This window comes from Triticum aestivum, chromosome 5D (genome assembly GCF_018294505.1).
Source record: "Triticum aestivum cultivar Chinese Spring chromosome 5D, IWGSC CS RefSeq v2.1, whole genome shotgun sequence".
Classification (NCBI taxonomy): Eukaryota; Viridiplantae; Streptophyta; class Magnoliopsida; order Poales; family Poaceae; genus Triticum; species Triticum aestivum.
Genome location: NC_057808.1, coordinates 217,411,615 through 217,426,359, shown reverse-complemented (window position 1 = coordinate 217,426,359; position 14,745 = coordinate 217,411,615). Strand labels below are relative to the sequence as shown.

General features: G+C 46.8%; 1 long non-coding RNA gene across 2 annotated transcripts; it reads left to right on the top strand.

The window, feature by feature from the left end:
- The first annotated feature begins 8,498 nt into the window (after positions 1 to 8,498).
- On the top strand, positions 8,499 to 10,846 carry LOC123124550 (uncharacterized). 2 transcript variants are annotated; one of them, XR_006461150.1, is made up of 5 exons: positions 8,499 to 8,985; positions 9,159 to 9,219; positions 9,320 to 9,403; positions 9,734 to 9,849; positions 10,216 to 10,845. It is a non-coding gene; the product is annotated as an uncharacterized lncRNA (long non-coding RNA). The 2 variants fall into 2 exon arrangements; XR_006461149.1 differs by having other exon boundaries at positions 8,499 to 9,219; positions 10,216 to 10,846.
- The last annotated feature ends 3,899 nt before the right edge of the window (positions 10,847 to 14,745 follow it).

Here is a 14,745-nt window from a genome sequence, read left to right as displayed (position 1 = left end):
GGAAGAGGGAGGCGTAGAGGAGAAAGAGGGGCCTGTGCCCCTTTATAAAGGCGATGAATATCGAACGCTTCCTCATGGGCCCTAAAACTTGCCTATTCCCAAGGAATCATGCCAACGGGGCGGTTGGATTACCCATGCCCGTATTGATGCGAACCCCGCAATAAGGGGACACGATCTCTACTTTGACAAGACGTGCCAATAAAACCACATCTTGAAACATGGAGCGGGAGGCTAAAAATGGTTCAAAATAATAACCGGGCAGCGATGTGATCTCACGCTACAAAAGTTGTCAGTAGATTGGACTCGTGAAATATTATACTCTCTGCGTGTGTGTGTGTGTGTGGTACCTGTTTTGTAGAGTCAGACACGTTTTCTGTGTTCAAAGGCTGTTTTGGAGTATTCGGAGGAGGAACCCGCCTTGCAATGCCGAAGACAATCTGTGCGCCGGACACATCGTCATTGAAGCCTGGTTCAGGGGCTACTGAGGGAGTCCTGGATTAAGGGGTCCTCAGGCGTCCGGACTATGTAACATGTGCCGGACCAATGGGCTATGAAGATACAAGACAGAAGACTTCTTCCTGTGTCCGGATGGGACTCTCCTTTGTGTGGATGGCAAGCTTGGCGTTCGGATATGTAGGTTCCTTCCTTTGTAAACCGACTCTGTACAACCCTAGGCCCCTCCGGTGTCTATATAAACCGGAGGGTTTAGTCCGTAGAGGTAATCACAATCACACATGCTAGACATCTAGGGTTTAGCCATTACAATCTCGTGGTAGATCAACTCTTGTAATCCTCATATTCATCAAGATCAATCAAGCAGGAAGTAGGGTATTACCTCCATCAACAGGGCCCGAACCTGGGTAAACATCGTGTCCCCCGTCTCCTGTTACCATCGACCTTAGACGCACAGTTCGGGACCCCCTACCCGAGATCCACCGGTTTTGACACCGACAGCAGGCCTTGTGCTCCTTGCATCCCCCTCTCCATTTCTGACACAGCGAATGGTTGATCAAATAAGAGGAATTGACCTTGATGTTGTACCGGAGGACAGATACTTACATGGTTATACGGGTGTGCAGGATGTGTACCAAATCCCGTAGCGCCGTCATGCTTCGCTAAAAAATGATTTTGCTTGTTTCAGATGATATCTCCAGAAGACATAAGAGTTAAAGTCAGAGTTGCATAGGCGTGTAAGCTAAGAGAGCAGTGAAAGGATATCCAAACATCGTCGGAACAGTGCACAAGGGAGTGATGTGTGGATACCTAGTTCGGGCCGGCGTTTGGGCATGCTCGCCTAGCTAGAGTGCGGCTCACTTCAGAGCCGTTGAGGGTGATGCGCTGGCGTTGACTGGCCGCGCACAGATGCAGATCTTGTGTGGCAGCAGAGCGCTATGATCGGTGGACGAGACCATTGGTGAAGCCCCAACGGCCTCGGGGGGCGGAGGTGCGACGATGTGCTCGGTGAAGTAGCCCTGGTGAGGTGGGAGACGGCGTCGGTGAAGCGCACCTGATGCGGTGGAAGTCGGTGTCTGTGAGGCACGTCGGATGCGGCACCCGACGTTGTCGGTGGACCACCCGGTGCGGTGGACGAGGGCGTAGATGAGGTAGCTCCGGTGCGGTGGTGAAGCGCGACCGTCGTCTTCGTCGTTGTCCGGCACACAGGTGGGGAAAGAGACGAGACGAGGGGTGATTCGAACTTTGCTTGGGTTGGTGGCGAATTGGGGATTTGAGCAATCCGGGCGCGGAAGGGGACGGTGGAGAAGGAAGATTTTGCAGGGCTGGAATTGGGGCCGCCAGATATTTCAATCCGAAACGTGGAAGCGCGAACTTATTTTGTCGTCGTCCTTTTTTGGGGGGGAGGAAGGGAGGGGGTGGGTGGCTGGGTGCTAAGCGTCCGTATGACACACGCGACCACCACGACATGCCCTGGTCTGCCTGGTGCACCTACATTTGAGAGGAGATTTGAGAATGCAAATGAATCTTCTTTCATTTGCAAACGAATCTGTATGTATTACCATGCCCGTGTTTTCCTTGCAAATAATTAGTCATTCGAAACGAGATACTATAAATTAATTAATGAGGAGTTATTTGAAAGAAAAACAAAACGGTATCCACGCTAACGTGGATTAGAGTGTGTGTCACATAATTAGTTATTCGAATTAGAGTGTGTGTCACATAGCGATCTCCAATTCTAACGTGGATTTCGCATTACACTATATCCACGCTACTTTTTAATACAAATTCATATGTATATGATGAACACCATGGTAGTGAGAAAACTTTTGGATGGATTCAAACATATGACCTACAAAAATAGCACAACAATCGAGTCAATGTCAACTTTTCCAAACCTAGTATGGCACGAATTCGAAATAATTACCCATATGCATGGTCCTCAGTTCAAATCTTACAATGTACACCGAATTGAAACATCGATATTAAGTCTAGTACTATCTACATTCAAATGTTGTTTTTAGCCCCCCGCCCCCCTCGGCACACATGCTACATACTTCCTGTATCGGCCAATCTTCCTCTCCTAACCACCTTAGGAAGCTATCGGTTTCCGACACACGTTCATTCTTTCTCTCCATGTTTCGATCTCTAACTCTCTCAACTATACAACCCCCTTTTTCCACTCTGTTACCAAATGTATTTACCTCACACACCCGCCATTGCACCCCATGCCGATCTCTCTCTCCCTCCCACCCTCTCTCGCTAGATACATGCATTGCCTATCTAGCCCCCAACCTCTCATACGCACGCACGCACGTTGTCTATCTAGGTTACTCCCTCGAGACCGTCTCACTCTTTCTTCTGCACGGTGGGCCACACTCGCTCAATATCACTCTCTTTATCTGAGTCTCGATTAACCTCGTTTTCTTTCACACACAAATGATATATCTCCCTGTTTGGGCCTCGATCGACACACTTTATACTCTCTCACGCAGATTGTCTATCTAGGTCAGTCCATCCAAGCCGCCCCCACTCTTTCGACCTCATGGCGGGCCACGCTCGCTCAATATCTCTCTCTCTCTCTCTGTATGTCTCGATTGACCTCGCTCTTTCTCGGACACAAACGATATATCTCCATGTTTGAGCCCAATTCGACATATTCATATTGTATACTCTCTCATGCACATTGTCTATCTAGGTCACTCTCTCCAACCCGTATCACTCTTTTGATCGCATGACGATCCACACTCGCTCAATCTCTCTCCCTTTATATATGTAATCGATTGACCTTGCTTCCTCCCACGCACAAAATATATCTACATATCTGTGACTGGATCATCTCTCAAGCTCTATCTTACAGCCCTCACCCTTCCCAAAAGCTCAATCGGACAATATCTCTCCAGATCATATATATCTTTTAAATGAATGTCGGATCACACTCACTTTGTCTCCCTATCTATATGTCTCTCGATTGACCTCGCTTTCTCATGTCGTATCTTCCACACATTGAAGCTACCTCTCCATCCCTCGCAAAGCTGGAGCTATTTACATTGCGAGGGGGACTCCAACCTTGGATTAATTTGTGTAGGCATTTATTCCGGTGGTAGGTTATATTTTCGTAACATTCGGCCCACAACTACTCCAAACACCGTTGCAACCCCCGCACCTCCCCCAACTGATTTCCCTCTGGCTCAGTCATTGCTCTCTCGCACGTCCTTTCTCGCCTTCAACGTCGCACCATGGTATTACTGCAAAAAACTCTGATTATTACAAATGAGCTACAAAACTATACACCGATAGTCCACTTGGAATGGAACAAATTTTGACCCACAAATTAAAGTGCCACAAACTACACACCGAGGGGGCCACCTGTCATGAAACAAATTTGGATCCATATACAAATTAAAAAAATAAAGGACGAGGATCAAACATGCGACTAGGGCCTTCAAGCCGCACGTGAATAGGCAACATTCGTAGAATAACAATGTTTGTTGTACCCCCCTTTGTTCATATAATGTTTTTATATTACCACAACCTATTTAATGGATAACATGTAATATTATTTTTAGTAATTATTGGGACCGGCTCGTTAGCACGTACTATTCGCCTTCACTTACTGGTGGGTTCCATGTGTGCTCTCTCTCTCCTCCCCTTCTGTGTTTAGACGCACGGGCAAACACGAAGAACTCGCGGACGATGTTGCCGTTGACCATATTTGGACGCGTTCACAAGTTACGGCACCAGTTTCACGTACTAGTAGTACTAGTCAATGTGTACGTGCAATGCACGTTAATTTGGAAGTATATTAAGTGCATGCGGATATTAAGTAGGATATTATTTGCGTGTTATTATGTGATTAGCACTATTTTTGGCATGAAATTAACTGCACGCTAAACGTGTTGAGCGCTCGACATTGAAGCAGTCTAGGTCGTTGGATGAGAAGAAATACATGTGGCTTGATGACGTTTTATATTTAATTTGATACGGCTCTAGCAGAACATTCAATCGATCAAACCATAGATTTCATTCAGTTTGACTCCGACTTTACATTCATACGACGATCGATATAAAATAAACGAAAATGATAAACGTTCGGATTTTAAGCATGGCAATTCGAACGTTTTTCATGGCAAATTTAGATTACGCGGCGGCGGGGGCGTCTTGCGGTGGGAAGCGGCTCCTCTGCCGTGCTCTGTGTGTCGTCGGGCCACTGACCGACGGCGACGGCGGTGGTGGCGTCCTGCGCCGTTGTTGGCGTACTCCTGGACGTTGGCCCTAGCTTCAAGGAAGGCCACAATGTTCTGGACTTCGGTCTCCAGGAGCGAGTCAACTCACGGGAAGGCCACAATGTTCAAGGAAGGCCACAATGTTCTGGACTTCGGTCTCCAGGAGCGAGTCAACTCACGGGAGGAAGCGACTGGCGTTGGTGCAAGGAAGCGGTCGACGGCAGCCATCCATGCCGCTGAGGGGGGCACTGGCACCCGCGCGGGGACATGCGCTGGCAACGACGCGGCGGAGACATTCGTGTGCACGGGCACCGGCACGGGCGCGCACGTCAGTGCACGCGCAGACGCATGCGCTGGCAGGTGCACGGGCACCGGCACCGGCACGGGCGTGCGCGTCAGTGCACGCGCAGGCGCACGCGCTGGCTGGTGCACGGGCGCGTGAAAGTCGGCGGGGACCTCGTGGAATCCCGTTGCATCAAGCTCGGCGACAATGTGCGGTTCCCAGCCCATCAATGCCACGGGGATGGGCGCTGGCGCAGTCGGAGCGACGGGAGCAGGGACAGGCGCGGCGTCTTCCCACAAGGCCGGTTCAAGCTCGTCCCAAAGCACCTTATGTTCTTGAGACTTCGGCTGGGTGTCTTCCTCAGGAAACTGGAAGACTAAGGGCAGACCATCGTGATGCGGCATGGCGTACGTTTAGGTCAGGCTGGTTGGAGGTAGACGATGGGAGAATCGGAGAGGAAGAGAGAAGATTGTAGCGATACCGGGTAGTGCAGGGTTGGTTTTAGACTATGGCGCCGGCGACATTAAAAAGTGGGAGCAGTTGGGACGAAGGTGGGCGGCGGAGCCTGGTCAAAGGGCTCACCTCCCGGTGAGCCTACGCAACGGTCTACTCGCACGCCTTCCTGTCAGCCAGCACAGCGGTCTGCTCGCACGCCTCCCGTTGACTCACACGCTTGCTCATACGACACCTACCGATGAGAAGCGGGACTCGTGACGGCACGTAAACGCCCACGGTTTCAATAGTGAAAGTGTTCGCCTTAACGTGACAGGTCATTGTTCCAAAATACCTTGGCTCTTCATTTCTGCAACTTGTCATAAGCAGCTTGTCTCAAATTGAAGAAAAACTTACAAAGGAATATTTGTGCCATATCACGTGACCATGCTCAGTTTCATGAATTTTTGGTCACTTTTGGATTTTCTGAAATTTAAAATCCAGGATTCGAAACAATATCATAACCTACATCATGCAATAAATTTTCAAGCGATACATCTGTCCTGTTGTATTTCTTAAGAAAGGATTTGGTCAAACATTTTGCTTAGTTAGACTTCAGACAAGTTATATATGCAGAGTAAAAGGATAATCCGTCCGTACCAGTGCATTGCCTGATATATTAACTCTTTTTTTAGGGGTCCCTGATATATTAACTCAAGTACTAGGCACGAACAGACGGGCTCAATTCTGTGCTCACCCTGGTGTAGTAATAGTAGTACTAGGCAATGCAGTTGACGGGTGACCTTGGGGAGCGGTGACCGAGGGAATTGAACCGTTCTCGGCATGGTAGGTAACGTTGTCTAGTTACTAAATCATCCCTCCATTGTTCATCGGTAGTCATTATGGACCGGGAACATGAGGGGAATTTCCTAGGGCTGGAATTCTGGTCGCCAAATATTTCGACTCGAAACGCGGAGGCTCGACTGGTTGGGGTTGGCTAATGTGCGTACCACGCACACCACCAGAAGGACACGAGCCCGGGTTTTTTTAGATCAACACGAGCCAAGGTCTGGCTGGTACGCCGTTGGGTACCATTCGAGAATACGAAAGGAATCTTTTAAATTGCCGAACGAATCTATGTGTATTAGAATGCCCATATTTTCCTTGCAAATAGTAATCTCGACGTGGTAATTGATTTATGACGAGTTTTTGAATTAGAGTGAGTTTGTGATATAGTTATCTCAACGTGGATTTCACATTTCATGGTATCCCTAGTAAGTTTTTCATTGCAAATTCAAATTTAAAAGATGAACAATATGGTGGTGAGAAAACTTTGTATGTATGAAGCATATGACCCCACACACACAGATGAACACAACAATAATCCAATAAGTATAGTGCATCTATTTTTCCAAACCATGCATGTATGAAACGAATTCAAAAATACTCCTTCTGTTCCTAAATATTAGTCTTTTAGAGATTTCAACAAGTGACAACATACGGAGCAAAATGAGTGAATCTGCACTCTAAAATATGTCTACATCCGTATGTGCCAGTCCATTTGAAATCTCTAAAAAGACTAATATTTAGGAACGAAGGGAGTAAAATGTAAGACATGCATGGTCCTCAATTCAATATTTAAAATGAACAGGAAACTGAAACATGAATGTTAAGTCTAGTACTACAGTACATGCAAATATTGTGTTTAGGCGGAGCTATGTAGATTGTCAGGGGTTAACCCCTCGACCTTAGATAAATTTGTGAAGCTCTGTTGAGGATTATTTAGATTATATTTGTCCCCACCCTAGCTCCCAAACACCGATTGGTTGTGCACCCCCTCCTCCCCGAGATAATATCATGTGCCCCCACACCTTAGATGCTATATGCTGATACGAGTTGCTTGGAGCTTGTAGATCTGAGATATAGCAGCTCACGTGATGTCTTAATATTTTTACAGGAAACCTTAATGAGTTTGAGAATTGCACACAATTTGTACAAAAACTACTCAGATGCCCTTGGATCCCATATCCAACGACCTCGAAGCTCGTATCACCGTAGCATCTAAGATGAAGGAGGACATCATATTCTCCTGTATCTAAGAATATCATGTCCTACCACACCTTAGATGCTTTGCTGATACAAGCTATTCGGAGCCGTTAGATTTGTGACCCAACAACTCGTCGGTGGTTTGAATGGTTTTTTGCAAAAAAGCCCCCAAAGAGTTCGGCCAGTGCTTACAAGCACAAAGACTGCTCAAATGCCATTGGATCTCAGATCAAACAACCTCGAAGCTCGTATCACCGTAGCATCCAACCTGCGAGAGCACCTGATGTTTTCTCGCATGGGAGAATATGAGGTGCTCCCGTATCATAGATTCTATGGTGATACGAGTTCACGAAGATCTAACGGCCCACAGTAGGAGGTTTGAATGTTTTTGCAATATACGACTGAGAGAGTTTGGGAATTGCACAGAAAGTACAAGTACTACGCATGTGCCATCTGATCACAGATCATACGACCTAGATGCTCGTATCACGTAGCAGCTAATTAAGCTACGGGGAGCACCTAATATGAGCAGCGGGGAGCCGTTGGATCCAAGATGCAGCGGCACGCACGAGGCATGAATGTTTTATTTACAAAAAACCTTTGAAGAGTTTGGAAATTGCGCATCTACCATTCTTAAGAAGTTACTCCCCACTACTCTCTATTCTTTCAACATGCACACTATCCACATCACCGATATGCCATGTCATTTTTCAGTTTTCAAAAGCAGCCAATCAATCTTATTCTGCTGGGAAAGAAAAAACCTGCATTTTTCCTTCTTCACCTGCAGCCGCTCATCTCGCGTCCCGCACGGCCGCCGACCCTCCCGTAGGATCGGATCCCACCTAGCCTCTCACCGCTGGAGCGCCGCCCATCCCCCGCCCTTCCTCCTTTCCTTCCTTGGCCCCACGCGTGCATCTTCCTCTCTCACGGGCTGACCCTCACAAATTCTCAGTGGCTCAGATCTACATCCCAAGTGTTGGCCTCTCAGTGGCTCAGATCTACATTCATAGGGTGAGTGTATGCGCGTATATATGAGCGCTTGTGTGTGTACTGATGCTCAAAAAAAAAGGGTTGGCCTCTCCCGTGCTCCACACCCTTTCCTGTTGGGTCCTCCTTCCTTGGCTCCTCGCCTCCCAATAATTCTAGCATCGATTGACTTTCCAACATTTCTACCGTCCTATCATCTCTCCAATTAACTTCCCCACAATTGATTTCCCTTTATTCTCTTTATTATCTTCTACGACAGATGATCTTCATCTTCACTAAGATAAAAGGAACGGCTCATGTGTGAGGACATCGGCGCCGTCGAGGGGAAAGGTGATCCCGGACGACACCATGGTGCGTGCTCGTGGGATGGTGTCGTACCAGCCCAGTCCACACATGGAAGACGGAGTACAACCCCGCCGTCGCTAGCTTCTGGTCAGATCGATGGATCCGCGGCGACGGCGCTCGGCAAAACATCACTGTTCAAGGAAGGGCTGCGATCTACATGAGCAAATACATGGCGTACCTGCAGATGAAGATGGCGCTAGCCATCCTATTCAGGTTCTAGCTTGTGAAGGGCCACCCCGTCAAATACTACATGTTGACCATCTTCTCCATGACGCACAATCTCAAGCTCCAGATGCAGATTGGCTATTGACTATTTAAATTTTCTCTAGCATATTGTATCAATAGTGTTACTTAAGGTAACTCCAATTCCTCAATTTTGTTAGCAGGATTGCGCTGATTTTTCTGAAGACATGTGAAGAAATTATCTTGCACCAATCTCCTTCGATGGTATGGCTTCAATAATCTTCTTCGTGTTCAACACATCTTCTATTTGTGATTACTGATGTATTCTGGGTGTATCTCTAGATAATCAAAATAGTTTTTGCAGGTTACTTTTGTTGTTAAATTCTTGTTAATGATGGACAACTCTAACCTGCGAGCCACGTTATGGTGATCCAAATCTCCTTTGATGGTATGGCTTCCACAGATCTCCTTTTATTGTTCAACATATAATCTGCCAACCTGTGAAGAAATTAGCTTGCACAAATCTCCTTTGATGGACTGGCTTTCATAATCTTATTGCCGTTCAACACATCATCTATTTGTGACAACTGATGTATGCTGGATGTATCTCTAGATAATCAAAATATCATTTGTTTGCAGTTTGCTTTTTTTGTTAAATTTCTTAATGACGGGCAATTCTAAACCGCTAGACATGTTATGGTGATAAAACTTATTTTCCATGTCTATGCATCTCTTTTTGTATTTCTCAACAATTTAATCGAACATTATCTCAATTCAGGCCATGGCTGACACTGCTCGATGGTGACATTTACCACATTTCGCGGATCCGTTAGCCAGAGATGGTTGTCACTGTTTCCATGCTCAAGGCGATCAACTTGGAGACTATTTAATGAAGTATCCTTCCTTTGGCTATTTAATCAATTGGGGCATGTTTTTCTCGGTTCATACATCATGATCAAGTTACTGAACCTAATTGTGTTGGCATATAATTCATCTTGGTATCATATCATGAAAATAAATATAGGAAAATTATGTTGCCTTGAAATAATTTTTTATTATTGGGTACACTATACCAATATAAACATTAAATTACCTACTTCTAGGCGCATAAGTTATGCTGCTATTACAGGACTGTATCATATGATATGGTTCTACATTGATATGTTAGAAGTCGCTCATTACTTTTCTGAACTCTGCTTAGTTGTACACCAGTATTTTTAGTGATCTATTTTCTTCTCTGTCCTTCTTTAGCAAACAAAGTGATTTATATTTGCAGAAGCTGGATGAGACCATACATTACAACCTTTCTCCCATATTTGAAACTTGGAAAAGTCTGAGGTGGTTCCAGAATGCGGAGATACATTTTAGTCGTCTTGGTATGTTAGAAGAGGTACCATGTTTAGATCAATGTTTTGGTTTATCGCTTACGGAAGATTTTGAAATGCATACACACAAATGATGCCATTTCTAAGCCATGTGCTCATACTGATATGATAATAAGATTCTTCCTTTAGTTATGTTTTTGCTATTTTGTCATTCCTTTTGCTGATTTGAGTAGTTTGGTTGACATGTGATTCTCGGGTGGTGTTGCCTGGGATTATGATGTTAGTTCCTCAACTCAGCATCAAGAGAATTGATTATCACATGCTGGTTTCAAAGTATGTTCTGACCAAAAATTTTGAGTTGCTCTTCCAGACTGGGTGAAGTATAATGCACGAGTGTGCAATTTAGTTGGTTAGCAAAGTGAAGGATTCAAGCAACCTTTTATGTTTTTGTTAGTAAACTGATGAATTTAGAGCAACCATTTATGTGTGATCCATCTTTTAGCATGAGAGACAACATGCTTAACAAGTGTTTCAAGTTATTTACATTTCCTTTGTCTACTATATCCAGTTTTTTTGGCCACAATTTCTGCAGCAACGCGTGGGGTATCATCTAGTAATTACAAAGACTACTCCCAAGCCATTGGATCTCACTTCCAACGATGTAAAAACTCGTATCACCATAGCATCTAAGCTGCGGGGTGGATGTGATATTCTATGCCGTTGTCATTTTTGTTCGTAAACTTGCAAAATACGTGTAACTCGTGCCTTACTTGTCTAACCGCGCAAAGTGTTTGTTCAAAAAAACCATCCTATACTGAAATATCGGAACAACACGCGGGGGTCCCACTTGTCATTGATCAAATTTGGACCTAAAACTAACAAATCTGAAAGACGAGATTCAAACTGGCAACCTGGACTACAGAGCGTAAGTCGATAGCCTGAAACAACAACGGTTGTTGGCTTTGTCCCATAACTTGATTTTATACAGTATTACGTTGAGTAGAGTAGAGGGAGTGCCTCGTCAACACGTGCATGACCGTTGACTCACTTACTGGTGGGTCCCAGGTCTGCGATCTCTCTCTCGTCTCCATCGTCTAACCTTTAGAGGCACGGACACACACAAAGAGCGGCGCTAGCTTGCCGTGGTGTTATTATAACTAAGAAAAGCTTGGAAAATAGAAGAATCGCCTAGAACAAGAGACGTTCTGGCTGGTCGAGACGGAGCTAACCACACCTATCCTTCGTGCCACATTAGCATGATGAAGTTGTGTGGCTAGTGGGGTGTTTTTGACGGACTGGCTCGGTCCCGAGGTCGAACCATAGGTACTACTACGTCTGATACAGTATATTTTTACACGCACATTTTTCCTCCGTGCCGAGACGTGGCACACCCTACCGCGCGGTTTCGGGGTCCTCTCGGGTGGTGCACACATATATTCTTCCTTGCCGAGATGTGGGACGCCCTACCGCGCGTTTTCTGGGTCCTCCTCGGTCGTAGCGCCGAAGCAAGTAAATGAGTCGTCAAATCACGAAAGACCACCTTTCCCGCCGAGTACATCAGTGAAGCACGGTGGCTAGCTAGTTGGGCTAGTGCGACCGATTAGCTAGGCCACTGCCACATTTGTTTTTTCACCTTTTTTTTATCTCCTTGCTGGCAGGTAAATTTAAATATCCACCTCGGCGTTGCTCTAGTCTTTGGGTGCGGCAGGCGCGGCAGGATTTTTAATTTTTTGATTGACGGGAGCAGGCGCGGCAGGATTTTTAATTTTTTAATTGATGGGAGCAGGCGCGGCAGTAATTAGTCACGATGACTCCGCCTGTAAACCCACTGCTCCCTGATGTGAGAAGTCGTCGACTGGTGTTTTCCCATGGTGAAAACCTAAAGATTCCCCGTTCCTCGGCTGGCTCCCTCCACCTTCCCGTAGATTGCATTGCCTTTCAGCCGTTTCACCCCCTTTGCTTCCTCTCCCCATTGCTTCTACCTGGTGCCATGGCGGCGTAGCAGATCACGGAGTCTGAGGTGAGGCGCCAGACACAGGAGCTCGAGGCCAAGGATGCGGAGCTCAGGGCCAAGGACGTGGAGCTCCGTGAGCTCAAGGAGGAGAGGAGTGCCATGCTCCTCCGTTATGTGCGGGAGCTCACGGAGCTTAAAAAGCGGCAGGCATCCACCACAAAGATGCTCGAGGTGTCGGCGGTGTTGCTGCAGAAAGCGGGAGATACGATAGACCGTCAGGGGAGGCGGCTGGAGCGCGAGCGGGCCGATCGTGACGAGTCCAGGATCGCCTCAGCCACTTGGTGGACCAAGTTGACACGCACGTGTTGCGGCTGCGCGATGCCTACCGTCGTGCCAGCGCGACCATGCCGGCCGGTGGGCTAAACCCGTTTGACCATCCCGTCGACTTCAACGAGCTGCGGCTTCCTGACCTGGTCTCCTTCTTCACCTATATCTCCGAGGAGCTGAGCCGTCTCCGCGCAATGGTGGGGGTAGAGCTGGACAAGGAGGGGTTGCGGGCTGCCGTCGCCGTTGCCGGGCGAATCCTCTCAGGGCTCCGCCACCGGAATCCACTCGTGCCATTGGACGCCGTCTTTGACGAGCTGGCTCCCGTCGACCAGGAGCGGGCTCTGCGGGCCGTTGCACCCTGCATCACCAACGTCGTGCGCCTCGAGAAGCAGGGGGACTTTGGCGGTGTTTAGGCGTCCTCTGCATGGGCATGTCCATGTCTTGGCGCAACATGACCGTTGGATCAAAATCAGACGGTGCAGATTAGTCACTGTAGCACAAAGCGTGTGGGTGTGTTTGGTTGCATTTCATCTCAATATAGTTGTTCCTTCTTTGTGTATTTGTGTTAACCTACTAGTGTGGACTCATGCACCCTTCATGCACTCTGCCAAACACCCAAAAGTGGGTCGAGAAGGGAACTTTTGCTCCCATCCCGTGCACCCTTCATACACCCTGCCTAACACCGAGTCGCCCTGCTTTATATGGTTCATGTTTCGTGGAGTACTTCAGCACCGTGCTCTCCGTGCGCTGTAGACCTAGTTCTGTTAACATTGATCTCACTGTTCATTCTCGACCGGACAGTCGAAAAAGCGGTACTATGTTACATTACTGTTCATATAGTTGACATGCGCACAACATCATTTGTTATCATCATATCTTACTACACTTGCAACAAGATTATGTAGTACTGACGTATGAACCACTGCACATGCCTAGTAGTAGGAGCACTATGTATGTTCAAGTGGCTACCGTGTTTCGCACTCCTCCGTCGTAAGAGTGGAAACGCTTGCTGTAATCATTTTCTTCTTCAAAAAAACAGTGGACTCGCTCTACCATGCGGATCCTCCTCGACAGTCGCCGGGAACTTTGCTACTCACTTTCGCCGACATGTGGGACAGCCATCATCAGGTTCCACCAGCCATGCACTAAATTACTCCGTAGTAGAGTTCCCAACTGCACGGTAGACTTCCCCGATCGAAGCGTCGCAGTAATGCCCAATGAGCCGTCAAATCACAAAACCCCCTCCTTTCCAGCAGTAAGTTGGACAGACGAAGCAACCCTCATTTCACTCTTCTCTCTCAGCTTCCTCTCTACCCAACCCTCGCTTCTCCCTCATCTTGTTCCTCATTTCTTCAAGAAAACCCCGACCTACTTCTGCCATTCTTCTTCTCTCCCAAAGAAGGAAAGGTGAGGGCATCAATGGTGTTGATTCTGGCCAAGGCCCGGTCTTGCAACCCCGAGACTAATCCTATAACTCCCTCTTTGTTCTTCTTTTGGGTTTGTGATTATGCTTTCTTTTCTTCTATTTCTATTTGACATTTTCTTGATGGACGCTGGAGCACCAGCCGAAGTGATGTCTATGGCTCTAGCAAAAACCATCGAGGCTTATGGTACAAAGAAGCGCAAACACCCCGCCGAGACTACCGCAGACAAGCTCAAAGCCATCGCCCTGTCCAAGCCCCCCTCTCCGGGATCCCTCATTAAGCAAGTCCAGGTAATATCTCTTCTTGACGATCTTTTTCTCGATCTTGATCGTGTTTTTTCATCTAACACGTAGTACTAGTACTAGTAGTACCACTTTCTGGGTGATCTTGCATGTGATTTTTGTCAAATGGCGGTTCTAAATTCCTCTTTTGACCAGAACATGCAAGAGGTTGACACTGATTTCTTATAGATTACTTTCAACTAATTTATGAACATCAATGCTACCTTTGAAGAGGGTATATTTGCATCAGTAACTTGTGTTATGGATATTGCAAGTAATCCCTCTGCTCTCATGCCTTTGAAGACATGTTCTAGTGTCTTTGTTCACTCATTTCTCTGCGTATATGTAGTCATATATGGAGTAAAATATCAGAAATCATCTTATATTTCTGAACGGAGGTAGTAATAAAATATTTGGTTTCTGTTTGAATTAGAACCAGGTCTGCAGTGGAGATGAAGTTCTCAAAGTCATGCCGTGTG